General features: G+C 46.0%; 1 long non-coding RNA gene across 1 annotated transcript in view; it reads left to right on the plus strand.

Moving 5' to 3' along the window:
• Positions 1-12,785: 12,785 nt before the first annotated feature.
• Positions 12,786-27,221, plus strand: part of LOC147691890 (uncharacterized) — an 83,650-nt gene continuing 69,214 nt past the window's right edge. The window contains exons 1-2 of the long non-coding RNA XR_015299797.1: positions 12,786-12,864; positions 24,349-24,484. This is a non-coding gene — a long non-coding RNA (uncharacterized LOC147691890). The remainder of the gene's footprint in view (positions 12,865-24,348; positions 24,485-27,221) is intronic.

Raw genomic sequence — 27,221 nt, forward strand, 5'->3', positions numbered from 1 at the left:
GGGTGGTGCTAACAGAATGTTGCAATGTCAGCGGAAATCGGAAGCTTGGATGCGCGCGCAGCTGCATGACGTGTGATAGACGGGGTGCAGGGGACTTGACATTTACACTGGCGGAAAGAGACAGAAGTCTGGCATGTCAGATCAACTTGTGCTTCTATCATATCCGATATCTGATGTTTAGGAACTAAGCTATCTGGGCAGAAAGGTCTCTAGAGCAGAAGCTATTCTATACTTGCTGTGAGTGCGTGTATAAGCGCCTGAGTGTCTGTATGAGAAGCGTGGGGGCATGGGGCCTTCCATGGAAGCATGGCAACAGAGGCTATGAATTACTTGCATAAAGACAGGTCGGCCCTTTAGCCCTGTAGCTGAGGAAGGATGTTTACTGAAGCTAGCAGGCCGGAATGTATCTTCGGGGAGGAAAACAGATAACTCGAAGGTTATAGTCAATCTTGGCAGGCAGCAGGCTGAGCTGAGCACGGAGGGCCGCGCTAGAAGTAAGTCAGAGTTCACGGGTACGGGGGCTGCTTGGGCAGAGGCCCTCGCAGTCAGAAGCCAGAAAAGAGGCTCGGTGGCAGAGATTCAGGGCCTACTTTCAGCCAGGCTGAAAAACGTAGGAGTACACTTCAAAAAGACGTTGGCATAGCATACTTAGGAACGGACCATCAAACCCATTCATGGTGGGTCTGAAAGAGGACAAGTTAACGTTGGACGCAAATGTATTTGCGTCTTCATAGCTGGTACAGGAGGGAAGTTACATGCACTTTTAACTCGTACATGGAGTCGGTGGGGTACTCGCTAGGGAACACAACATGACCATAAAATTTATATTACCTCATTCCCTCCTTGTTCCCTACGGACCCTTCATGATATATCGATCCTCATAAATCGATCAGTTTGTTCTTGTAACATTATATGTTCGTCTTTCTTTCTTTGACTGTTTGAGAGGCAACTGGAATGCTCAATGCAGGATGTGGCACACAGTCCACATATCGCTGGCCCACACTGCAGGCACAGGCAACAACTGAATACTATAACAAGGCCAATGCCTAGGAACGATAAGATCTTCCATCCCCAAGCTGTCAACGTAGTCCAGAACCAACCGGACCAAGTCCAGGTGCCTGGATTCTGATGTATCTGATTTGCAATTTTATGTAAACGGGTGATAGCTTGATAGACAGATGGTGCGTTTTGTGGAATGAAAACACAGCAACTTGACCCGATGACCTTACAAGCTCCACCTCTATCTGCCAAGATGACGTCAATCACAAGACGATTTTGAAGGACAACAGTCCGTATAGCAGACTGCTCCTCTGTTAAGTTACCTAGAGCGGAGGCAGTTTCGTTCACTACTGCTTCGAGTGTTCTCGTTAATCTGCGTATTAATTTACTGTTTTGGACAGGTCCTAGGAAGAAAAAGAATCCTTTATTGAAATCAGTGTACTGTTCCCATGCCGTTTCTGTGTAGTCGACAAGGGGAATATCTCTTTTGGGTCTATTCGGTGCTAGATTCGTATTTCTATGGTAATCAGGAGGAGCTAGGAAAACAGGTGGCAGAAGGAAGGCAATGTAACAGGTACCATCCCAATCTGGAGGCAAACGTATGTATGCGGTATGACCACAAACAAAGTAGGAATGACTGATAGCTTTAAAGGACGATTTACCATGGTCACTGAACTCGACCACAGTAGTGCATTTACTATGACCTACGTGTACTGAACCTTTCTTGCTAACACATAATTCACCTGTGACTGGTAGTACTAACATATGGGGCAGAACTGGAGCAGTTTCAGATTCAACAGTGAGGATCATAAGGCTAATTGTGTAATTACCTAATCCATATACTTCATTTTCTAGATCAGTTCCTATTCGAGTGGGAAGTCCTTCTTGATCAGGATAACAGACGTTGAGCAGGACTAAGTTCAAGTTTCCCCAAACCCAGCCCCCATCGAAAACAGCAATATCAGGATCTAAAGAATTAATTATTTTAAACCATGCTCCACAGGAGCCATTGTGAGTGAATGGGTACGGAAAGAGAGGCAGAGCTCCCTTGTAATTCTGGTAGGGAGGGAGTCGGCCACATATCCAACAGTCTGTAGCATTATTTGTCTGATGGGAATGGTGTAACATACTAATGAATGTATTGTTGCGCAGCGCAAGTCTGTAAGAGAGTTCATGTGCAGGAAGTTCACTAAAAGTGTGTTCAGCAGAGACATTGTAAGCAGATTGTTCACGCCTGAAAATAGGCCAGTACATAGGAAGCAGAATGCTGGCAATAATAATTAGAATACTCAGAATAAACATGATTATTAGTGTCACTATGCAGTGACTACGAAGTGATTTGCAATATGTTCTTCTCTTTTCCTCTCTCTCTCTAACTCGATCTAGGGGATACATGTCAGAAACTATTTAACCGATTCACCTAAGGGAGGACTTAAACAATTAAACTGTCTGACTTGCTAGATCGAAGCTTCATTCGGTAAAGTTCTTGAGGAGTCTTTTCTCTTTTAGGCACAGTAACGTCTTGTGCTTCAACACAGTCTTTGGTGGGGGTGGACGAGTCAGAGTCCTGTTTCAGTCCGTTTTTTAGTTCATTGCATAGTTTGATGTGACTCGTGTGGACCCACCCCTTTCTCCCCTCGATTTTCACGGCGGTCCTAGTGGTAAGCAGAACGGTCTTTGGAGACTTCCAGCGGGGCTCCAGCGGACTTTTCCGGTCGAAATTCCGGACGACTACCAGGTCACCTGGGCGGACCTCATGCGCCTTTACATCGGTGTTGTCAGGGAAGGCTGCGGCAACCTGTGAACGACATGATTGGAGTGCAGACATCAAGGAGGCAAGGTAATCTGTCAACATGTTACAATCAATATCAGTGATCTTTTTCGGAACGGGCGTCCCCCACATATTCGGCGGTCTGCCAAAGACCACTTCGTACGGGGATAGCCCTGATCTCGAGTGGGCGACCATCCTCATGTAGAATAGTGCCACGGGCAGGGCGACTATCCAGTCGACCCCTTTTTCCTGACAGATCTTGGCAAGACGGATTTTTAGTGTCTGATTATGCCTTTCTACAAGGCCAGCTGCTTCGGGATGTCGGACACAGTGGAACCTCCACTGATATCCTAGCAAGAGGGAAACTTGTCTCATCAGCTCGGACGAGAACGGCTGTCCGTTGTCTGAATACACGACACGGGGCAAACCGTACCGTGGGAAGAATTCACGAACCAACTGTCTGGCAGTGGTCGGAGCAGTGTAGTCTGGGACTGGGTATGCTTCGGTCCAGCGGGACAGAGCACAAACAATTACAAGGACATACTTAAATCCTCTACAGCTATTCATCTGGATATAATCCATCTGGAGGACTTCAAAAGGGTGATCGGGAGGATGAAATCCACCTTGCTCAACAGGGACGCTTTTACCTGGATTGAACTGACAACAGATCATGCAAGTACGCACTTTCTGTTTTGCTGCTGCTCGTAAGTGTTTGTTGTACCAGAGATTCTGTAAACTGTCTAACATGGCTTTCTCTCCAAGATGGGCAGGACTATGTGCTGTATTTATCATGACTTGAACCATTGAGTCGGGGAGAAACCATATAGATTTTCCCTTCGTCACCCAACCTTGATCTGTCTGAATCCCTCCTAGTTCAGTCCATTTCTTTATCTCCTCTGGAGTAGCATGTGTCTGGATATCAATTACATCTAGGGCGGGATCTCTAACTGCCATACACTGGGTCTGGACTATTGTCTTTGTCACATCAGTAGTCTGGGTGTAAGTCAATGCTGTATGTTTTGCTGTCTGGTCTGCCAGGTCGTTACCCTGGGAAACAGAATCTGTGACTTTAGTATGTGCCTTACACTTCATGACTGATATGCCCGAGGGCAAATGTATTGCTTCTAACAGTGCTTGAATGAGGGGGCCATGTTGTATCTTGGCCCCATGGGAAGTCAGAAAACCTCGTTCTTGCCAGAGGACTCCGAAGTCGTGTACAACTCCGAAGGCATAGCGGGAATCTGTGTATATGTTAACATTTCTGTTCTTGGCTAGAATACAGGCTCGAGTCAGAGCGATGAGCTCTGCTGCTTGAGCAGACAGGGTGTCAATACGATGTGTTTCTTTAATTTCAGTTTCAGTGGTCACGGCGTACGCGGCCACTAATTCTCCTGTACTTGTTCTCATGCATGAACCGTCCACATAAAGTGTCAGGTCTGGATTTGTCAATGGGACATCTGTTAAGTCTCGTCTAGGCTTAGTTACTGCATTAATTATTTCTATACAATCATGCGGAGCTGGATCTGTCATAACTGTAGGTAACAGTGTTGCGGGGTTCAGGATGCTGCAACGTCTGATTTCTATGTGTGGCTGGAATAGTGTTAATTCATAACCTGTCAGTCGTGCTATAGTTAAGTGTTGAGTCTGGGTTCTGTTTAACAAAACCTCTACAGAATGTGGTACTTGAACTGTTAACTGATGACCTAAAACAATTGAATCACTTTGTCTTATTGCTAACGCTGTTGCTGCTACTGACTTTAAGCACGCAGGGAGTGCTTGAGCTACTGAATCCAATGTACTAGAAAAATAAGCACAAGGCTTATGTGAACCTGCTTGATCTTGAGTGAGGACAGATAACGCTGTGCCATCACGTTCTGTAACAAAAAGTGTAAACGGTTTGCTGTAACATGGTGTCGCTAAAACTGGTGCTTGGCATAAAACTTTCTTTAATTCTTCAAAAGCTTGTGTGTGTTCCTGAGTCCAAGGGAGGACAGTCGAAGTCGCTGCCTCCTGTGTCGTTAACTGGATGAGTGGTTTAGCTAGAAATGCATACTGGGGAATCCATTGTCTGCAGTACGAGGTGAGGCCTATGAAGGCCCGCACTTCCTTTTGTGTCTTGGGTTGCGGCATGTTCACAATTAACTGAATGCGATCGGGAGTGAGCTGTCTCCCCACTTTGGACAGCAAGTGACCCAAGTACACAACTTGCTGAACACAGAATTGTAGCTTCGAAGGAGACACCTTGTGTCCCTTGTCGGCCAGGAAATGTAAAACTGTCAGTGATGCTTTTTCACATTCGGGCTCACTTCGTGCGGTGATCAGCAGATCATCGACGTATTGTAGTAAAGCGGTGTTAACTGGCATTTGAATACAATCTAGTTGTCTTTTCAGTGCTTGACTATAGATGCTGGGGCTTTCTGTGAATCCTTGAGGTGCGCGCGAAAATTTGAAACTGCGTCCATTTAAACAGAATCCGAAGAGATATTGGCTCTCTGGATCAATAGGCACGCTGAAGAAGGCGTTCTTGAGATCAATTACAGTAAAGAACGTTGCTTCTGCATCAATAGCAGTCAAGAGAGATGATATATCGGGGACCACAGGATACTGTGGGATAATGCATTTATTCAATTCTCGAAGATCAATCACCAGCCGATATACTGGCGGTGCATTGGGATCAGTACGTTTAAGAATCGGAATGATGGGTGAGTTACAGATATTGGAGTCGGTCTCGACGACCACTCCTTGGGCAATGAGCTCTTCAATGATTTTCAGTAAAGCCGCTACAGCATCGGGTGGTAACTTGTATTGTCTGATTCTGGGTAATACAACACCTGCCTTGAGGGTAACGCGGTATGGTGTAATGTGCATACATCCTACATCAGTTGGGCCTTTTGCCCACAAGTAATCAGGTACATTTTTCAATCTGACGTCAAACTCACGAAGGACGTAATGACCCTTGAAATCCCGCAGAAAGAGTCTAACTCCCTCCGGGGAGCAGCATATTATAGCCCCTAGAGCCTTCAGTGTTTTAATTCCTAACAGATTTTCCGGACATGATTTTGTTAGTAACAGGTCTGTAACGCGTGATAATGGACCCACAGCCAGGGGAACTGGTTCTGAGACTTCATTTACAATAGGTTGTCCTGAAAAACCAAGGGAAACATTTTGTGAGCCTGAGAGGGGTGCCCCTGGAACTTCGTCATGACTTATTGTAGTGCGACTTGCCCCTGTGTCAATTAAAAACTTTCTATCTTTCCCCAATACTTGACTGTGTACATAAGGACCTTCTTGATCTACAGGAATCTCGATAAGAGGCAAGCCACCTTCCCTCTCTAGGCTGTTTCATGTATATCGGGAATATTCGGGGTAAGCAGACTGGGCATACTGGTACATCTGTTGTGAGACTTGCTGAGTTGCAGCAATGGGCTGTGGCTGTGGTACTGCTACGGTCTGTGCTGTCTGTGCGGATGCATGCATGGGCTGTGTATTCTGTGTAGACTGATGCTGGTTATGGTCTTGTCTAGGCGGATGCGGTCTCTCTTTAGTTTTACCTGTCGCTATGTTATGTTTCAGAACTGCACATTCGTGTACGTAGTGACCTGGCTGCTTGCAATAATTGCATGTCCCTTTAACAGGAGCTGCAGCGTGACTTGTCTGGGTCGTACCTTTCCTGTGACTGTCGGATGGGACCGTCTGGGCTACTAACATTTTCATTTTCGTGTCTTTCATGCGCTTCTGTTCCTGATCTTGTTCTTCCCTAATTCTATTCTGGTGATATTGTAACATTTGTAACATCTGGGATGGCGTATTTGCTTGCCATGTACTCTCGACTTTATACACTCTATTTTTAACTAACGGTAGGGAATTCTCGACTAACTTTGATACAAAAAGATGTGGGTACGACTCGCTACTTGGCTGGAGGCCACTATTGATAATAAAACATTTCTCGAATCTTGAATAAAAGTCGCTAGTATCTTCATCATGTTTCTGTTTACAGGACGAGATTGCATCCCAATCCTCCTTTCTAGTTGTCAATAATCTGGGCAGGACCTGTACTATTAAACCTGGTAATGCTTTAGTTTTGTCCCCAAGGCCTAACCCTGGAACCCGTTTCTTTTCTTCATCCTCTATTTCTGCCCAGGCAATCTTTGCGTCTCCCACCTCCCAGTCCTTTTCCTTTAATTTCTCGAATATACCCGTAGGCAATAATACTTTCAACATTTTCATGATATCATCATATGTGTAGTCCCCCATCAGTAACATGTCTTTGAGCTCTCTATGAAAACCTGCAGGGTCTTTATCATGGCACGGTACTAATTTCTTCATTTCTAACAGTTCTAATTTAGTTAGAGGCGTGTGTACATACACGCGTTTCAAAATTTTATCCTCACCCATAACAGGGTGCACTTCTCGCAAGGGGTTCTGACTTTCAATACCACCCCCGCACTGCATATGGTACATTTTCCTTTCTGGAGGTGGGGCGGGAACATATTCAGGACTTACAAAGGTGTCATATCTGCGTCGTTGTTCTAGAATTATTTGAACTAATTTAGTGCTTAGGCCTCTCCATCTATCCATCAGTAGTGCTTCTAGTGTCTCATGTAAGGGACCTGGATCGGAATAATGTTTTCTGTACTTAATGAGAAGGTGCTGAATCATATATATACCTGCTAATTTCTGTTCGTCGGGGGAGAGGTTCAGAAATGTCTGTGCTACGGTGTCATCATTATATATGTCTGCATTTTCGGCCCATGATACCGCTGATCGGGCTAATTCTTGTTCATCCATAGAATTGAGTACATGGTACCCAACTCGATCTCGAAGCCGTTTATCAGTTTCCTGGAACTGATGTTCAGCAGAATTCGGATTCGTTAAGGCAGAGAAGAAAACTCTCTTGCTTTCTGGACGGATACCCTTCCTAAGATAAGTTCCCTTACCTACATATGCTATAGTGCTTGTAGTCGGTTCTAGTTCTTCAGATTCTTCTTCCTCCTCGGAGGGAGCCTTTTCTTTCTCTTTCTCGTGTACTGCTATCACTGCTTTCTTAATCTTTTTATACATGGCCTCTATGCAATTTTGTCCCTATTCGGGCGCCAAAATGATGTAAATAATTAATTTACTCTCTTAATTTCTATGCAATTTTGTCTGTCATGTTTTCCATCGGCTATATTTTGACCCCACTTGTTCAATGCATCCAATTCACTCTGCTCTGTTCCGGGCCTGTCTCGTTCTCTTATTAGACAATTTATGAAAAATCGTAGTATCAGTGCTTGCATGGTAACTTTCTGTTTCTCCAGGGCATCCTTAATACTGTCGGGGTCCTTTCCCGTTTGAACGAACTCATATATTCTATCTAGGTGCTCCTTCATTCCTGCATAACATAACAAACTATCAGTAGCAGATCTTAACCGTAAAGACGCTAATATCATTAAGTCGTCCTGTCCAGGTTCTGGATCATATCTACAAACTGACATATTTTCTTTTAGTGCATCAAGACGGGATGAATTAGAAGAACGGGGGGATCTGTGCGTAAAAGGACTCTGCATACCTCTGAGATTTAATCTGTGAGTCGGTGGCGGGGTCTGGAGACCCGCGGTCGCACCTCCTGAAGCGGAAACTTGGGCATTATCTCTGTGTGTAGTCAGTATCTGAATTTGTCTTTTAGTAGGATCTGATTGAAGTGGTTTCGGCAGATCAGTTTTAGGTGAGGGAAGTGGCGGAGCTGGCGGAACGGGACTAGTCTTTTTCGGTGTCGGCTGAGAGTGATCTTGGGGGGCAGTACCACCCCCGGCCCTGTCAGTAGGCAGGGCACGAACAGGCAGATTGGTGTAAGCTGGCGCTACATCTTCGAGATATGAATTTAGGAATATGTCTTTAGTAGTCTTATGCATTACTTTAGTTGGAACTAATGGTGACGGCAAATTTTTCGGTATTTCTGAAATGGCGTCAGGGGTACCATCGGCCAAAAGATACATGTTGTTCACTTTGCCATTTAGGATACGATCTATTTGTTCTACTTTTACTCGAATTCCCTCAGTAACTAATTCGTTTTCTTGGGCCTTTTCTGATTCTTTAAGCCTGTCTTCTCTACGGAGTGCTCTATCAGCACGCTTACGTGATTCCTTACGCCAAAATTCTATGGCGTCTTTCTGAGATTGTCTAGCTTTCTTTTTCCGTAATATTTCTTCTACCTTTATGATGCACTCGGCATCCCATGTTCCGTTAACTGGCCATCGGTATCTTTCCTCTAGGTGCTTGGTATAATCTGTCCATAACTCTAGATACAAGATGGCGTCTATGCCATGCTTATTATACATGAAATTACCTGGAGTGTCCCTAGGGGGGATTGGAATCTCTTCCTCTAACATCCCTTTCCTAGTTCCTATCTGCTTTAATTTGTTAAAAAACGGCATTGTGCCTACTTGATACTGAAATGCTTGATCCTTAATACTTAATTTCGCCTGTAACTATTTAAACAAAAAAACACAATAATACACAAGAACAATCACATTCATACCACGACATTAATCACATGAAACATTTAAAGACATAGCTAACTTCCCCCTACTCTGAATGTACCGCTCAACGATACAGATACACTGCTGTAACAGTGCAGAAATTCGGAATACTTTATATACTGCTAAACAGTACAGATACACTGCCTAAAAACAGTGCAGACCGGACTTGCGTACCCAAACCCGTCTAGATACGACCCAGCAATGGTACTCACCGGGAAGCACGGAAAACAGAAGGCCTCGGAAAACTCGACTGGACTCGACTCGGAACTTCGGAAAACTTCGGAAAACTTCGGAAAACTTCGGAAAACTTCGGAAAACTGGTGGGCCTCTTCACACCTCGGACCTTGCTTCCTTCGGCTGGGCTCTGGTCGGGATCCTCCGCACTCCTCACCGCCTCGTCTGGGCACTGATCGCAGTCTTCGTCACCTCCGTGTGTCAGAGGGGGATGCAGGAAATCCTGCCAGTACACGTGTTGTCCGTCTAACTGATGGCAGGGGACACGGATTGCAACGCACCTTCCGGCGCGTGAGGTGGGGGAGGGGTCCCTATTCGGGCGCCAAAATGATGTAAATAATTAATTTACTCTCTTAATTTCTATGCAGGTAAGTACTTAATCAATAATAACTCAATCGAAATGAAGGAAAACAGAGTCCGTGGTGTAAGAGTTTCTAAGGGTTTTATTCCTCATAAAGGAATCAGGATATCATGTTCTGACCACCACACAGGATGTCAGAAGGGATAGATGAGCGCGCCCTCGTTTATTGACAATACATAGCTTATATACTTGATTTACATCATAATGTTCAATGTAAGAGGCGTAACAGCTGAGAGAAGACAAGATAACAGTATACACGTGGTGCTAGTACATCATCAAGAGGCGTAAACTAGGCGTGTGTGCTAGAAACGTCACTGATAGGTGACGCAAGTGGGTGGCACCAAGGGGTGGTGCTAACAGAATGTTGCAATGTCAGCGGAAATCGGAAGCTTGGATGCGCGCGCAGCTGCATGACGTGTGATAGACGGGGTGCAGGGGACTTGACATTTACACTGGCGGAAAGAGACAGAAGTCTGGCATGTCAGATCAACTTGTGCTTCTATCATATCCGATATCTGATGTTTAGGAACTAAGCTATCTGGGCAGAAAGGTCTCTAGAGCAGAAGCTATTCTATACTTGCTGTGAGTGCGTGTATAAGCGCCTGAGTGTCTGTATGAGAAGCGTGGGGGCATGGGGCCTTCCATGGAAGCATGGCAACAGAGGCTATGAATTACTTGCATAAAGACAGGTCGGCCCTTTAGCCCTGTAGCTGAGGAAGGATGTTTACTGAAGCTAGCAGGCCGGAATGTATCTTCGGGGAGGAAAACAGATAACTCGAAGGTTATAGTCAATCTTGGCAGGCAGCAGGCTGAGCTGAGCACGGAGGGCCGCGCTAGAAGTAAGTCAGAGTTCACGGGTACGGGGGCTGCTTGGGCAGAGGCCCTCGCAGTCAGAAGCCAGAAAAGAGGCTCGGTGGCAGAGATTCAGGGCCTACTTTCAGCCAGGCTGAAAAACGTAGGAGTACACTTCAAAAAGACGTTGGCATAGCATACTTAGGAACGGACCATCAAACCCATTCATGGTGGGTCTGAAAGAGGACAAGTTAACGTTGGACGCAAATGTATTTGCGTCTTCATAGCTGGTACAGGAGGGAAGTTACATGCACTTTTAACTCGTACATGGAGTCGGTGGGGTACTCGCTAGGGAACACAACATGACCATAAAATTTATATTACCTCACAATCATCACTTCTCCAATCATCCACAAAGGATTGCCGACACTCTAGAGTCTTCTGCAATTGTTTTACTCTGTTACGAGTTTTTCAAAGTGGCACTCATAACAGAATAAAACAACTTCTCAATACTCAGGAGAGTTGACAATCCTTTGTGAATGATTGCAGAAGTAAGAATTGTTCAAGCATTTTTTTACAAGTTTCCGACTCCTTTGCAACACTGACACGCCCTTTGTTCAGGAGCACAGCTGCGTCTTTGCTCATGCCAACAGGAGCCCAAAAACAATTCTGCTTTTGCCTAGCTCAAGTACACATGTAATGTTGCTAGCTCCCACACAGGCTGTTAGGAAAGGGTGCCTTGGGGCTCGCCTCACAACCCTCAGTAATTAAATGATAGTGGATGACCCAGGTGGGAATGGGAACCCAAAAAGAAAATTAAATGGTGGTAAAAAATTATAATAAATGAGCGGATGGGGCTCATTTAATATTCACTGCTCCTAGCAAGGAACACCCTATAATATTCTTCGTTGCTTAATTTGCATATGCTTTTTATGCTTCGTCATGGCCCCACCTGCAGGGTTACCACCATCATGTTACAAAAGTGTTGTAGGGAACTGGAGGAAGAGCAGCAGCTCCCCAGAAATTATTTGTAAAAGTAACCCTATGTTTCTTGGGTTGTATAAATGCGACTCCAGGGAAAGTTTAGGTGTTTGTAAGCTTTCCCAGAGATGGGGCTTTTGCTTTTGCTCTTCAGCTGAGTTTTGCAGGGGTCCCTTATGGCTGTTGTTATGGCTGCATAACGTGGCCTGAGTAGGATGATAAAACACAGACTCTGACACATGTTTATTATTGTTGACAAAGCTAATAGATTTGCTTCCATATATTGATGTAGTGATTCCTTGCAACCGCGGCCCATGCGGGTAAGAGCGGTGGGTCGGGATGGGGGTATTTGACGGACAACAAGGGAAAATTAAATAATTAATTTTCCCTTGTCATTGTCTGTCGAAATCAATGCCGAACCCTGCCCCCCCCCCCCCCCCCCCCCCCCCCCGACCCACCGGGCCCCACCACTGTTACCTGCACGGGCTGCGGCTGATTTCTTGGCAAAACAACCAGGCTTGTGTTTTATAATGATGTAGTCTCATCTTGACAAAGCCATTGGACTGTTCTTCATACAAGATGCTGCTATCCTTGACAAAACCAATAGGCCTGTCTTGTTTTATAATGATGTGGTGACTTCTTTTTCTGTATTGATGTGGTGACTCCTTGAGAAAGCTATTAGACCTGCATTATTTATTATTAAAATGACACCTCTTCTTTGTGTGAAGCCCTCTCATTGGCTGGCCATCCACAGGTGGGGTATTGACCAACCCTGGTGACATTGGGTGCATAGTTATGTGTGGTAGTAAGATCATACTTTGCAATTAAAAAAAAAAAATAGAAAATAGGAGGGCAGTGGCAGTGTCGTTGAACCCTCTTAGCGGTACGGCTGAAATCAGTAGCAATTTTAACAGTGTCTAATATTGGGCTTTTTTAATACGCGACGGGAGCATTGTGTGTGTTTTTTACCTCACGGGGTGCTTTGAAGGAGGTTTCCTGCCTACCTGTGCCCGATTAAGGGTCTTCCTGTCTTGCTCCAACGCGGTGTCCTACCGTTGCGTGGAGGGCGGGGAAGACAGAGCCAGGCACTTCCGGTGAGGACGGGCAGTGCTCTAGTTGCTGAAAGAGCCTTCCCATAAATCCAGCATGACTCAGCGGTCGCGCAGCGGATAGAAGGGCAGTGGCAGTGTCCCTGAACCCGCTTTGCGGTACGGCTGAAATCAGTAGCAATTTTAACAGTGTCTAATATTGGGCTTTTATAATACGCGGTAGGAGCATTGTGTGTGTTTTTTACCTCACGGGGTGCTTTGAGGGAGGTTTCCTGCCTACCTGTGCTCGATTAAGGGTCTTCCTGCCTTGGTCCGACGCGGCGTCCTACCGTTGCGCGGAGGGCTGTGAAGACAGAACCAGGCACTTCTGGTGAGGACGGGCAGCGCTCTAGTTGTTGAAAGAGTCTGCCCATAAATCCAGCATGACTCGCCGGCCGCGCAGCGGGCGCGCCGCTGGCACGCCGAAGACTTGCCAAAGGCAAGCCCATCTGCGCCCGTTCGCGGCCGACTGGGGCTAGGGGCCAAAACCCCTGCTGGATTAAAAACTAGGCGCGCTATGATTCCCAGATGCTGCATGCACTTTGCCCTACGGTGGATGAACAATGTAAACACAGCATTAAGACTGAGGGCAATGCAGCCACTTTTCATTTATGACGGATGTACTAGCAGAGGATAAGGAGGTAGGCCTTTCACTCAGGCTCTCCATAATTAATTGTAGGTCACTTAGGAAGCATACAATCGAGATCTACGACCATCTGACTGAGGGTCAAGTGGATGTATTATTCCTTATTGAAACCTGGTTGGATGTGGACTCTGCACCAGAAATTCTGGAGGCACTCCCTAGTGGATATGGGATTATGAGAGTGGACAGACCATCTGGCAGAGGAGGGGGCAGCGCTATCCTTTTTAAACATGAGATTCATTGCTCTCTTGAGCCAGTTGACATAGCAGACAGCGAAGCAGGCTCTTTTATGTTTAAGACAGGCTTTAACTATGTCATCAAAGGTCTGTTGATCTATAGACCCCCGGAACCCCATATGAGATTTTCATCTAGTCTGATTAACTACCTTATCCAACCTGCACTCTGGTATTAAAAGCTACTGGTGTTGGGCGACCTTAATCTGCATTTTGATGATGCACTCAACTCAGGGGCAGAAGAGCTTCGCCAGGAATTGGCAGTGTTACAACTTTTGTTAAAATCTGAACTTCCCGGGGGAGGAGCCTAGCCTGCAACCATGATGGCCGCTTAATCCCTCGGCTCCGCCGATCCTCTCGCTTCCCTCCCGTACCGCGGCCTATCCTGCCAGCAATCCTGTCTTTGAGTCGAGTTTTCGGATCCGGGAGGTGACTCCGACTCCAACGGTGTGTTTCCCTGCGCGCTCCCTGCGGTGGAAGCGACGGGGCGTCCTCGCCTTCTCCCTGACGCTGACTGGCGCTGACCGGGTCTTTGTTCCTCGGGGACGGCCGGCCCTAACTACAACAACTGTTCTAAGAGGGGGGTTCCCGGACGAGCCCCCCACAAACTTTATTCCCTCACTGTCCTTTTCCCTCACAGCATCACGCTATCCCACCCCCTTTCCTTTCTTGGGGCACTTGTATTGACCAACTGATATGGCTCATGCATTGTGATTAATTGACATTGTGTGTGACTACCTCTGATTTCTCTATAATAAACTCATGTAAATGTATTAAGCTCTACTGGGACCCTTCTTTCCTACACTAACTACAACAACAGCGGCCATTACAGACGGGGCAGAGCCGGCCGGCGGAGAGCAGCGGCTGCATTGTGTTTTTCCGCTGTTGCGTCCCACTCTGCTCCGCTCGTCTTTACGCTGGGAAGATACTGCAGCTGCGATTGCTACATTGTATCATCGCCCCAGCCCGTGGATGGCTTTGTTTGCTTTCTTGTCTCACTCAGCGATTCGGTGGGTGCCATTTTAAAAATCGAGCATTCAGCACTTGTACTTAACGATCCCGGGCTGCAACTGGGGATACGGCCGCTGCTAACACTACATTTGCACCGTGCATGGTGAAAAAATGGACTGTGCTCCCTCTGTGCCCCCGGCCCGGCTGTGCTATACGGAGCACCGGCGAGGTGATCAGCTACTTGATGGGGACGTTGATGACCAGTCTCGTGGGCTAACACGAGTCCACGAGCCCCGTGTGCAGGGACCTGCTGCATCCTTCCCTCCTGAGGCACCATTGCGGATTGGGGACATTCTGAGCGCCATGGGTAATTTTCGAACTGCTTTACGCGACAACGCCTGGGATCTAGGGGACCGCCTGGATGCTATTTTCTCTGTTGTGCCCCCGACTGGCCGAGCATGCTCTCGATTGCGGGGCACTGCGCCACACCTTGTGTCCGACTACTGTGGACTGCCTACCCAGGTGTGCTCGGAGGCGTTGGAGGTATGTGATCCCGATACCCCCGGGATGCTGACTGTTATGGTGATGCAGTGGTCCGGGGTCTGTGGGCTTGTGCAATGGATGGGGACCCGTCTTCGGACGCCGTGTCCGACAACTCCTTTGTGGTCTATTGGAGACATTTACTACTCTATCCTGCAGCTGATGCTACTGCTCTGGCCGGCCGACCGTGGAGGATTGCTGCAATGCGTTGCCCTCTTTTGTACTGTTGTTGCACACATGGCTTTGAGATGGACGGACCTTGGTGGACAGCGTTCTGCTTTGTTGCGGTCTTTCCGTTCGCCCATCTCATCCAAGATGGCTACAGTACAGCTGGACTACGTCGATACATCAGATCGCAGGGGGCAGGGTTGAGGATGTTCCCCCTCTCTTGGACTGCGGTTGCTTGCACTGCTGGGACTCTGGAGGATAGACGGGGGAGTTGAACGCTATTTTACATTGGTTCGGGGTTCCGGGGATGGGTGGCCGAGAATGTACATGATGATTGTCGGGAGCACATACGTATGGCCCTCCTCCGGTTTTATATGATTCCTTTCTTTCTTCCTTTTCTTCTATGTCTGTATTTCGGGTACTCTTTTTTGGGCGACAGACACACTGCTGGGGGGGGGTAGGCCGTAGCCTCTGCATGCGTGTAGGGTGGGGGCTGGGGGGGGGGGGGGTTATTTTGTCCGTTTCAGTTTCTATGGGCCTTATTTTCTCTCTATTCTTAAAATCTTTTCCTTTCCCTGTTTCTTCCTTGGGTCGGTAGGGTGGTTCTGAGTGAGGGGGGCAGCGACTGGCATGCAATATATTTTGTTATTGTTTATCCTGTTATATCATCCCTGTGCCGCTACTCTGATTATGTCTTTTGCTTGTTGGATCTCTTCTGGTGGACGTTGCCCTCTCATGTCTTCGGTGGATTGTTTGGCCTCTGATCCTTCTTAGTTCTTATACTGTGCAACATACTTTAAAAAACTTTAAAAATTAACCTTAACTTCTCCTTTTTTCTCGGTAGCGCGAAGATATCCGTGTAACCCAGGCTGTTGTTATATTGTATTAATGTACTACCGAGTCGCCGTATAGCTTGCTAAATTGCTTAAATGATGTCGTGGCCGGCCGGACGGTTGTGGGCCCGTATTTGTTTTGCTGATACTGTGCAATAAAGGTTTAAAAAAAAAAAAATCTGAACTTCCCACACACATTAGGCCACTTACCTGACCCTATCTTTGCCAACTGGGGCACGCTGGAAGTGGAATGCCCGCTTCCGGTGTTGTGATCTGATCATTTCCTGATGTCTTTCACGCTAAAGCTGCCCTTGCCAAAAATGCAGGAGAAAGCTATGATTGGTATTAAATTCAGAAGTGGGCTGGCTTTTCTCAGGGGAATTTTAATCAGACGATTTTGAGGGATGGACCACCGTGCAGCTCGGATGCAAAGTTGGTTTGCGCAGCCCTTGAGAGTCGTATTGTGCGGTGCACTTGATTGCACCGCACCCTGGACACAAAAAATGTCTAGGAAAAGACTCAAATCAGCTCCCTGGTTTAGTGAGGAGTTAAGAAGCGCTAGGTCAGCTTGTAAGCGCCTTGAAAGTCACTGGAGGATAGCTTTCTCAGTACACCTGGAAAAGGAATATAAAATCTGCCTGAAGAACTAGCATGCGCTTATTAGAAAGTTAAAGGCAGCCTATTTCAAGGAGAGGATCGAAACAGCGGAGAACTCAACCAGAGAGCTGTTTAAGGTGTTTCAAGAAATATCTTCCCCGGCATCCATTGCAGCACCCATGGCCATCCTGCAATCGTGTAGCCGAATATTTAGCGAATAAGGTGGAAGATATTTACTCCTCCTTTCCGGATTTAGCTCGTGATGGCAATATGGTGGAGGTGATACCTGCTGTTGTTTTGGAAACACAGGGTCTTCATGAATTCTCTGTGCCCTCCCTTGACACTCTTAAGCAGATAGCCATCCGTATCAAATCGGGCTCACCAAGGGACCCAGCTACCCCTAAGGTACTCGAGCCTTTGGTGCAACATCTGTTAGAGCTGTCTTTTAGTTCAGGAGTGGTCCCAAAAACATGGAAGGAGGAAGTTGTTCTCCCTCTTCAAAAGAAACCCCACATTAGCTCAGATCTGCTTGACAATCTACGACCTATCTCCCTGCTCCCCTATTTTGCGAAGGTTGCGGAGAAGGCTGTTAAATTACAACTTACTGAACATATCTGTAAAAACAACCTTCTCCATCCAACTCCGTCAGGATTCAGGGTCCTGCATTCCCCCGAATCTGCCCTATTGTTTTCGATCGAGACTATTCGTGAATATGTGGACGAAGGCCAGACAGCGGCCTTAATTCTTTTAGCTTTAAGTGCCGCCTCCGACACTGATGCCCATCATACCCTGCTGCAGGACCTCAAGAGAGGGGGTGTTACAGGTGGCGCCCTGAAGTGGATGGAATCCTTTCTATCTGAGTGCAGCTTTCAAGTCATACAGGGTACGCACTACTCCAGGAACGTCAAGCTGTCACAGGGGGTGCCTCAGGGATCTACCCTGAGCCCGACATTGTTTAATCTTTATGTCGCCCCCTTGGCTAAAATCTCAGATAGTTTGGGATTAAAACTCTGTCCTATGCCGATGACACCCAGTTGGTGGTCTCCCTCACCCAAGCACAGGCTGGGGCTGCTGCCAATTTTGTATCCTGGCTGTGTGGATGGCAAACAATTGCCTAAAACTAAATGGCAGCAAGACTGAGGTGCTGGTGATAAGGAGGGCACCTTCTGTGTGGTCATCGGCATGGTGGCCCCAGTCTCTGGGTCCCACTCCTACACCTAGGTGGACAATAAGCTGTCTTTTGACTACCACACCAAGCGGGTGGCAGGCACCTGCTTTGGAATTTTATGGGGTCTACGAAAAACTCTAGACACCCTGCCCACTGCATTGAAGAAGACTATGGTACATGCATTGGTGACTTCTTGCCTGGATTTCGGCAATCTCCTGTATCTGGGTGCTACTGCCAAATGTATGCGGAGTTTGCAGTGCATCCAGAATGCAGCAGCATGACTGGTTCTCATGCTTCCAAGGAGAGCCTCCGCAAAAAGGGCTCTGGCTTCCCTCCATTGGCTTCCTATTAGGGAGAGAGTGCAGTTCAAGACCCTGTGCGTCAGTCATCGGATTCTACAAGGGAAGGGTCCCTCCTACATTTGTGACTTTTTAACTCCCTATGCACCGACCAGACACTTGAGATCTGGTGGGACAGGAAAGGTGTTTGTCCCTTACATTAAGAGAGCCAGGATGGGTGGCCACTCTTTTCGTTTTCTGGCTGCACAGCTGTGGAACACACTTCCTCAGAGCCTCCGGTTGGAATGCTCTGAGTCTATTTTTCGGAAAGGTTTGAAGACCCATTTATTTCCTGCTGCATAACTGTAGGCTTAGCCTTAGTCCATGTGTTGTTGCTGTTTTGAGGCTGGTACTTTAGCGCGGGGACACACTGGCCCAGTGTAACCAGGTGCTCTTTAAATGCAATTATTAATATATTATTATTATTGAAAAAATCATTGAAAAAAACAAAACGTTAAAGTGATGTTATATTCTGATGGATATTTTTACATGCAGATTCCTCTTCTTCTGACTATCCAAGGCACCAAACTGGATTAAGAAACTTTTCAACAACTCACCCATGCTAGTAGGGGACACCGGCTCTATCTCTGCATCACACTCAATGCCTTCTAATGTTACTGGAGTCATAAAAGGGACCGCCCCGTCCCCTTGTATCATCGTGTTGACATAAGTTTTCTTTTTCTGTGCCATTGACGCATTCTAGAGCACTCAATTAATAATAATAATAATATTAATATTAATAATGGAACTTCTAAAGTGCGATAGTTACTTGGAAAGAAGAGTCCCAGCGCTGCATAGTCAGAAACACCCAAGGAAGGTTTACAAAATGCTGGAAGAACAGCCTATGTAAAAAGCCATGTTTTCAAATATTTCCTGAACAGGGCCTCTGTCTGAAATTGCCTAAGACAGAGAGGAAGAGAGTTCCATAACTTGGGCATCCAAAACCTGAAGGACCTGCCCCCAATGTGGACCTTCTTAACGGTAGGAATTTGAGGCAACAAGGGCGAGGATGTTACAGTAATCCAACCGGGAGATAACAAGTGCCTGAATCACCGTTTTTTGGACAGACTCAGGCAAAAGGCGAATGATGTTCTTCAGGGTTTAAAGAATCCCAAAGCATTTGCCTACCAAGGCTGTGATCTGACTGACAAAGGTAAGGTCTTCATCAAACCACATGGCTAGGTTTTTAACGCTAGGCTTTGGTGAAGGAAGGGGGCCAAATTAGTTGGCCACCAATCTGGAGACCAGATTTATGGCTGTTTGGCCAGAATAAGGACCCTAGACTTGCCTGCATTTAATTTTAGGCAATTGAGGTTTATCCATTGGGCTACCTCTGACAAACAGGCTCTCTAAGAGACCACCACAATGATAAAGTTCTGTGTTAGAGTGACAATCAACTGCTTATGATCGGCGTACGATATGATGTCAAACCTGTAATGCTCGATGATATCAGCCAGGGGTCGCAGATAAATATTGAAAAGAGTAGGGCTCAAAGAGGAGCCCTATGGCACCCCCTGCTTCAATGACAGAACCTGATAACAAAAGGGGTTTGCATGACCTCAAAAGAACGGCCCTGCAAGAAAGACGCAAACAACTGCAATGCTCTTTAGCGGATACTACAGTTCCACAACCTCTCTAGAAGGAGCTTGTGGGATACGGTGTTGTAAACTGCACTCAGGGCCAATAACAATTCTCCTCAGGACAGTAGATCATTAGTCGATAATTTGGCAAAAGAAAATCTATGCGCCTTTTTCTTTGATAATGTCACTGGCAAAACGATCTGGTTTTAAACCATGCTGAGACTGTGAGGGTCAAATGTCCCTCACAGACCCCCATGGCATCTGCCTCTGGGGCCTAGGACCAGACAATGAGATTAATTCCAAAACTGCTAAAAGCCAGCGGGAGCTGGTTAACGACACCACCTCCACCCCTGTGAGGTGGGAGATGCCACGCACAACGCCCATCACCATTTCCGGTGCATTAGAGGAAGCCTTGGACCCCACAGGTGCATTTCCGTCTGCGCCCATCCATGGAAGGATGAAGCTGGACTGGGCAACCTCTCGTTAATCTGCACCAATCCTGTAAGTAATAACTTTTATTTTTGCGATTTATGTTATAAACAAATAAAATGGGCAAAAGAAAGACTCCCTTGGCCAAAAAGGGTATCTACCTCAGGCTCCATTACAAACTTCTTATCAGGGACAATGAACATCATCAGGAAAGAAATAGGAAATGTAGAGAAAAGGCTGGAGGCCACCCAGCGAGCCATTATAGATGTTTTATCCATGGCTGAGAAAACAGCAGACAGACAGCAAACTCTAATGGCAGAGGCAACCTCTTCCACAGATGCACTCAAATCGAGCCTGCAGGGCCGGACTGGCCATAGCGGGCATCGGGCTTTTCCCCGGTGGGCCGCTAGGGTGGGGGCCGATTTTGAACCCCTGGGGGGGGGGGGCATTTTTTTTTTTACCAGGGGTCGGCAATATCGGCCTCCAGTAACAAAATCGGCCGAAACCGGCCCTCGCATACTGCTTTGCTGCGCTCTCCCTCACCCCAGGGGTGGCTGGCTGACAGTGTGCCAGGGCCAGTTTCTGTCCCCAGTCCGGTCCTGCGAGCCTCAATTATTTCAAAATTGCTCCCTAAACTACAGCCTCCTCAAATAAAAATCCCAATGACTTTACCAACACACTCTCTTCCAGCTAAAGCAAAGAAAGGCCCACCAAAGAAAAGGGTGAGATTAGAATCATGTACAGATCGACCAACATCATCATCTTCACAACATAATGTTCTCATGTTGATATCAAATTTGGAGAAGCAGATGAAACTGGCTGTAGAGTGCATTATGAAAAGGTTAGATAACTTAAGAGAATGGGACGTAGAAAGTGCTGAAGTCATTGCAAAAAACAATCAGATTTCTTGCCTCCATATTCCCTGCCAATTGGTGGTCATTAACTGAACCTGAAGAGAATCAGACTGCTATGGTTCCCAATTAACTATGCAATACTGGCCCTTCAACTATTATTCAGCAGAGAACCAAAACCCAAACATCTAATATTAGCCAAATTCTGGGTACCAGTACGCCTACCCTGGTATGAGGAGAAGAGGACCAAAGGTGTCCCTGAGTAGTGTGAGCCCTGAGCCCCCTTGTTGGTTCAGCCTGAAAGACCACCCAGTCTCAGCTTGCACCCTCTTTTTAACCGGACTGGTCCACATAAAAGTAAATGGGACAACCAACAGATAATCCACCTCTGCAGCCGGACACCCCAGAGCCTCCAGAGGTGACCTGTTGGTGTGGCCTTGGACCTTGTCCCATACTCACCTTAAGTCCAGGAGATTGGTCCCATAAGTCGCTGTGAAGTGCCCAAATGCAGTACATATTCCCCCCCCATAGGATAACATCGGGCGCACGCTGCTGAAAAGCATCTCTGCACCCGGCTGCCCCAATGCCGCCCGAAGTGACCTGTTTGTGCGGCCTTGGACCTTGCCGCATACTCACCTTAAGTCCATAAGATTGGTTCTGTAAGTCGTTGTTTAATGCCTGAATGCAGTACATGGTTTTCCCCTATAGGATAACATTACCGCTCCTAAAAATTGCATTGTCAACTTTTGAAAACTGTAAAAATTCATAACTCGAAAAGTACTTACCTGAATCCGATTATCTTGGTATCTAAATTCTTATAGTAGTAACGTGTTATTTTTTTTAATTGGTGTCGGATTTTTCTTTATTGAGTATGTGTCTCATTTACTGCCTTTGTGTTTCCAATAAATGCTTAGCACTACCACAAATTAGAGCAGTTGGGGTGTTATTTGTGCCTCTGTAATTTCTTTGAGTTTGCCTGGACTCTTTACACAGTTTACACTTTAAAAAGAGCCCGCTTCCTACAGTCAGCTCTCACGGTTGTGCAGATATGCTGGCCTCATTGACACATCCAGGGCGGGACAGATCCTCAAAAAGTCACCTACTGACGTGCAAGAAAATTACTGTCAAAGTTTTTGGATCCAGTCAGCTGCCTGGGAAAATTCACAAGGTGAGGAATCTGTGGTTAGATAGAGTCTCTACTAGGAAAGGCATTACCGAAGGTAAGCAACTTGTTCATACTGTTATCTGTAACATTTCTGTTTCTTCTTCTTTAACTACAGTTTAATCTTTAAGTAATATCAATTGACCATTAAGCAAATAAAATGTATTTAAATTCAATCTTGTTTTTCCTGCAAACATCAGAGAAATATGTATCAAGAATTTTAATCCAACGTGCTTTAGTTTTATTTTGGCGTTCCCTGTTGTCTCCCCTCGTGGTTACTCAGAGATAGTTTCCAAACTCTGGTAACGCCAGAATAGTTTGTAATACTTAGTAAATCTGAGATAGATTTTTCAATGGCACTATTAAACAGCAAGCAGCAATAGTCCTACGCTACGAGGAGCACCCATAATATATGAAGGATGAGCCCCCTGAGCATCCTTATGCCAGTGAAATTCAGAATATTTTTAGAATAACTGTAGTGTGTCAAGGAAGGGCCAATGCTGTCCCAGAAATAGATGTCACAAATGCTCAAAATATATAAAATAGCAACTGCTATGCTACAGATAGCACAATTGTTGTCAAGAATGGTCACATCATCAACCTGGGTCCTCTCGTCTGCCATAGGGAGGTCCTTTCTTCATTCTATCTCATCTTGTAATAGGGCTGTGGCAAATATTCAGAATTCTGTCATCGCCTCAGCTCTGGTGGGCACACTCAGCATGTGAGTTATGGATATGTATGGGATCAAAACTAAATTATGCCCTTCATATCCACAGTTGAAGGGAAAACAAATTCACTGACGAACTGTCAATATTAGTTGTGTTCATTTCTGCAGCTCTAAGCTGTGGAGAGCAGCGTCTCTGTGTGTACTTACTGGTGAGACCCTGTTAGTGCCCGGTTTGTCCTAGTTGCCAGTTAAGATGATATACTTTTTCTTTTGTCCAATTTGAGTTTAATCTAGCCAGTGCTCTGTTATGTCTTTGCGTATTTTTCCTACCAACGGTGATTCATTCTATTCACCCTCTGTCCTTTCTAAAGTGTCACACATGGGGTCCCCATGAAGTGAGACCATCCACAACAGGAGCAAGGCACCATATATTTATATTTATAGATTTATTTTAATGACATCTTAACTCCATAGGCACATTGAAAGACACTTTGAAAATGGAAACATATAGGTGAACAAAGCAATTGTTTTGCATAGTTTATAGAAAGGAACCACAACCTGAACTGCCCAAAAGGCCTGAAGTAGGAATCTCCATATTTTGGCCACTCCAGTGACTGTATAGTTATTGTTCATGAGATTAGGGGAGTCCTTAATGGCAGTCAAGCTTCCCCCGTCCTTTACAAAACTGAGGAGTGTCCCCGTGTTTGGTCCTTAGACTGTATTATCACACGAAGGGCAAAAAAAACACATTTAGAGGCATATATTAGTCCCAGCAGACTAGAAGAGGTTGTGTCATGGCAATCAGACTCTCTGTGACCGATAGCGTTTGGCCATATGGTAAGGTTACAGAGTTTAAGCCTTTTGATTTAGAGGTGGGTCATTGGTTTCTCTTCAGATAACCTGTGATGGCTTTGTGCCGTTAGGTAGGGGATGAGACAAGCACCGATTGTTGGAAATCCAGAAGTTCTAAAACATAACTTTTAAATCCATAATCTATATTTAATACATAAAACACCTATCAGCAAAAACAGATTTTTACATGGGCTCTATAAGCTGTGTGTAACTGGAGCAAGGAGCAGGGAAGCTCTTTAGTCAAACCCTACTGGGGGAACGGGGAGGCATACAGGATGGGAGTAAAGAGTCAAAGAATGAGATGCAGGAGGAGCTTCCTAAATGCTTTGCCTAAGCTTACAATTCCCACCAAATTCACTTTATAGTTTTAGATAATTTGGTTGAGATGTTTTGGATCATAGATATTTATTTTAGATCTGTTCACGAGTGAGAAGTGAAATATACAGCTCCATTTTAGTGCTGCAGTTTTTAGGGCTTGTTGAGTACGGAAATGTACCTCTTTGTAGAAGGGGATTCAAATATGACAGCTTAAACTTGTGGACGCATGCAAGCTGCTTGCAACATTTTGTAATTTGCTTCTCTCTTGTTTTAGATACATTTGAAAAGTATGGTCATTATGAATATATAACACCAAAAAGGCATACAAACCCTGAAATGGAAAGTCACATGGATAAAAGATTTTCATGCTCGGAGTCAAATGGAGGAGGTTGGCTGCAATACATAGCAAGGTAGGAATCCTGAAATTACATTTGCTTCTAGTACCAACTGAAGTGAAAAACAAAGTTTCACCAACAAGGATACAGTGCATGGTCATATATGTCGCTGTTTGAATATCTTTTGTTTAAAAAAAAAAAAAAACTCATACAAAACTTAGTTTTTCTTTCCCTGAAACTTTTGATTCCAAGATAAAATTGTTGAATCCGAGCCCTTTGACATCATTGGCTTCATAAAAAACACTGCTTTCCCAACTTTTTTTCCAGCATAAGTGAGTATCTGTACAATTAAGTCATTTCTAGAGACAGATGTTTATTTTTATGAACGACTGCTGTTTTTTTTAGGCAGCGTATATTTATCCTTTTCCATGTTGAGCGTATCCTTCATTTGTTACTGTCATAAAAACGCGATGGAGCAGGCCACTAGAACCCTGCTCACACCGGACTGCAGAAGAGTGGACAACGCTACCTGTCAGGAAAGGCAGGAACTAGACAAACGGAGGGTCAGAAACAGGGCTGGGAAGAGGTGACTGCATGAGCTTTTAATAGTGAAATCCCTACACTCACCTGCCAGCCTCCCATCATAATTTTTTTATTACCTGGACAGTGGGACACAACATCTGGCGACAAGGGTGGTAAACCGGACACAAGCAAAGATGCTTAGTGTGTTCTCCAATGTTCATCTGCAAGCGGTACTAGAGCCGGGAGCCCACCCCGAGTGCGCTGCAACAGTTCAGTGCCTACACAGTGATGTCGAGAGCCCACCATGGTCGCTTGCCACAGACTACTACAAAGCGTGGCCTCTGGAGCCCACCCTGACCACGTTAGAGTGGAGCCACTGCTGGGTCCATGCATTAAGTGCCTCAGCACTTCTTGCCTTGTTTAAGCTACACGTGCGGTGATCTCACTGCAACACGAGATCTCGCAAGAGCATGACCACCTCTACGGCCATCTTGAGGTCAGGGGACTAGGCCTATGAGCTTATTCGGAGCCCCGGCTGCCGTTTTCAAGTCAGGCGCCACAAACAATAATGAAGCTGAACTGCAGCATTACGAATAATAAGTTAACGGGCACTGCATTTGCACTCCTCCTAAGGGATACCAGCAAGCACATCAGCAACAAACACTTCACACTGCATCACATGCTTGCAAACCACTTACGACCTACTTGGCTGATGAACGCAATGAGAATATAATACCAAATTCGATCTTCTTGTGCCCTCAGTCCTGTGATCTCTTTGACTCTCAAATGAGGGACGCTCACTGGGAGAAATGGATCAGGCGCTTCAAGCACTATCTGCGTGCCACCTGCAAAAACTACATAAATGAATGGGTCAGGGATCTGCTCATAAACATTATCGGGAACGAGGTGGAAGATATGCTTGTAACATTCCCACCTGAGTTTATAGCTACTTACAAAGGCCAAATAAAATGCCTTACAGACAGTTTCAACCCCCAGCGGAATGTCGACTTCGAACTCTACATGTTGAGTACGGCGTACCAAAGAGCGCATAAGTCCCTTGACGATTTTGTGACCCGGTGTGCAAACTAGTGGTCTACTGTGAGTTTGACAAATTTGATACAAGGCAGGAATTAAGCTGCTCATCATTGAATGATGTCACTCACTGAGTTTCGCACAAAAATACTAAAAGAAATGCACACACTAGACAAAATGCTAGCATGGCCAGGACTAACACCAGGGCCAAACTGCACGCTATCCATATGGAAAAAGGGAGAACACGAACAACAGAACAAGCTCATGATATTGCTGGGGCAACGGCAGATGTGACAAGTCAACGCTGCCTCCGTACCAACCAGAGAGAGCATACTCCTCTGTATTTATTTATTTTATTGAACTTGTATTGCGCACAGCTACCCGCAGTGGGTTTCCCGGCGCCAGGGACAGACTGGAGAAGAAAACAAACAACTGCAAAGAGGGAGACACTAGACCGGAAAAATTTAAAACAGAAGAGTCTTCAGTTTTTTGCGGAAAGCCAGAAGACTTGTTTCTGTTTTAAGCGCCAACGGGAGAGCATTCCACATCTTGGGTCCTAGATATGCAAATGAACGGCCTCCCATTTTTGCCAATCGGATTCTGGGAATCACAAGATTGCCACTGTTAGATGACCTCAGAAGGCGGCCAGGCTGATATGGCTGCGCAAGATTGAGCAAGTAGGCAGGAGCAGAACCTTGACGAATCTTGAAGAGGATGCACAAAGTTTTGAAGGCCACACGATCCTAAATTTTTAACCAATGGAGGTCGCGTAGAGCTTGCATTGCGGACGTTCTCCGTGGGACATTGCGCAGCAGGCGAGCAGCTGAGTTCTGTACAACCTGGAGTTTATTGATTGTAGCTTTATCTGCTCCTAGATAAAGCACATTGCCGTAGTCGATATGGGACATCACAAGGGCCTGTACGACAGTTCTACGAGTGGACTCAGGCAACATCCATATGATCTTCTGCAACCAGCGAAGAGTGTTGAAACAGATTGCAGCGACCTTAGTTGCCTGCTGCCTCATCGAGAGTTTGTCGTCGATTAGGACACCGAGGTTACGAGCAACAGGCACGGGGGTAGGCAGAGGACCCATATCACTGGGCCAGTGTCTTGAACCCCAAAGATCTTTGTGTTTGCCTAGTATGATCACCTCGGTCTTGTCTCCGTTGAGCTTTAACAGATGCGTTTGCATCCAAGCTGCAACACGAGAAAGGCCGGTTTTAAGGGCAGAAGTGTCCTGAACCCTGCTGCTAGACA

Source organism: Lissotriton vulgaris, chromosome 9, assembly GCF_964263255.1.
Source record: "Lissotriton vulgaris chromosome 9, aLisVul1.2, whole genome shotgun sequence".
NCBI lineage: Eukaryota > Metazoa > Chordata > Amphibia > Caudata > Salamandridae > Lissotriton > Lissotriton vulgaris.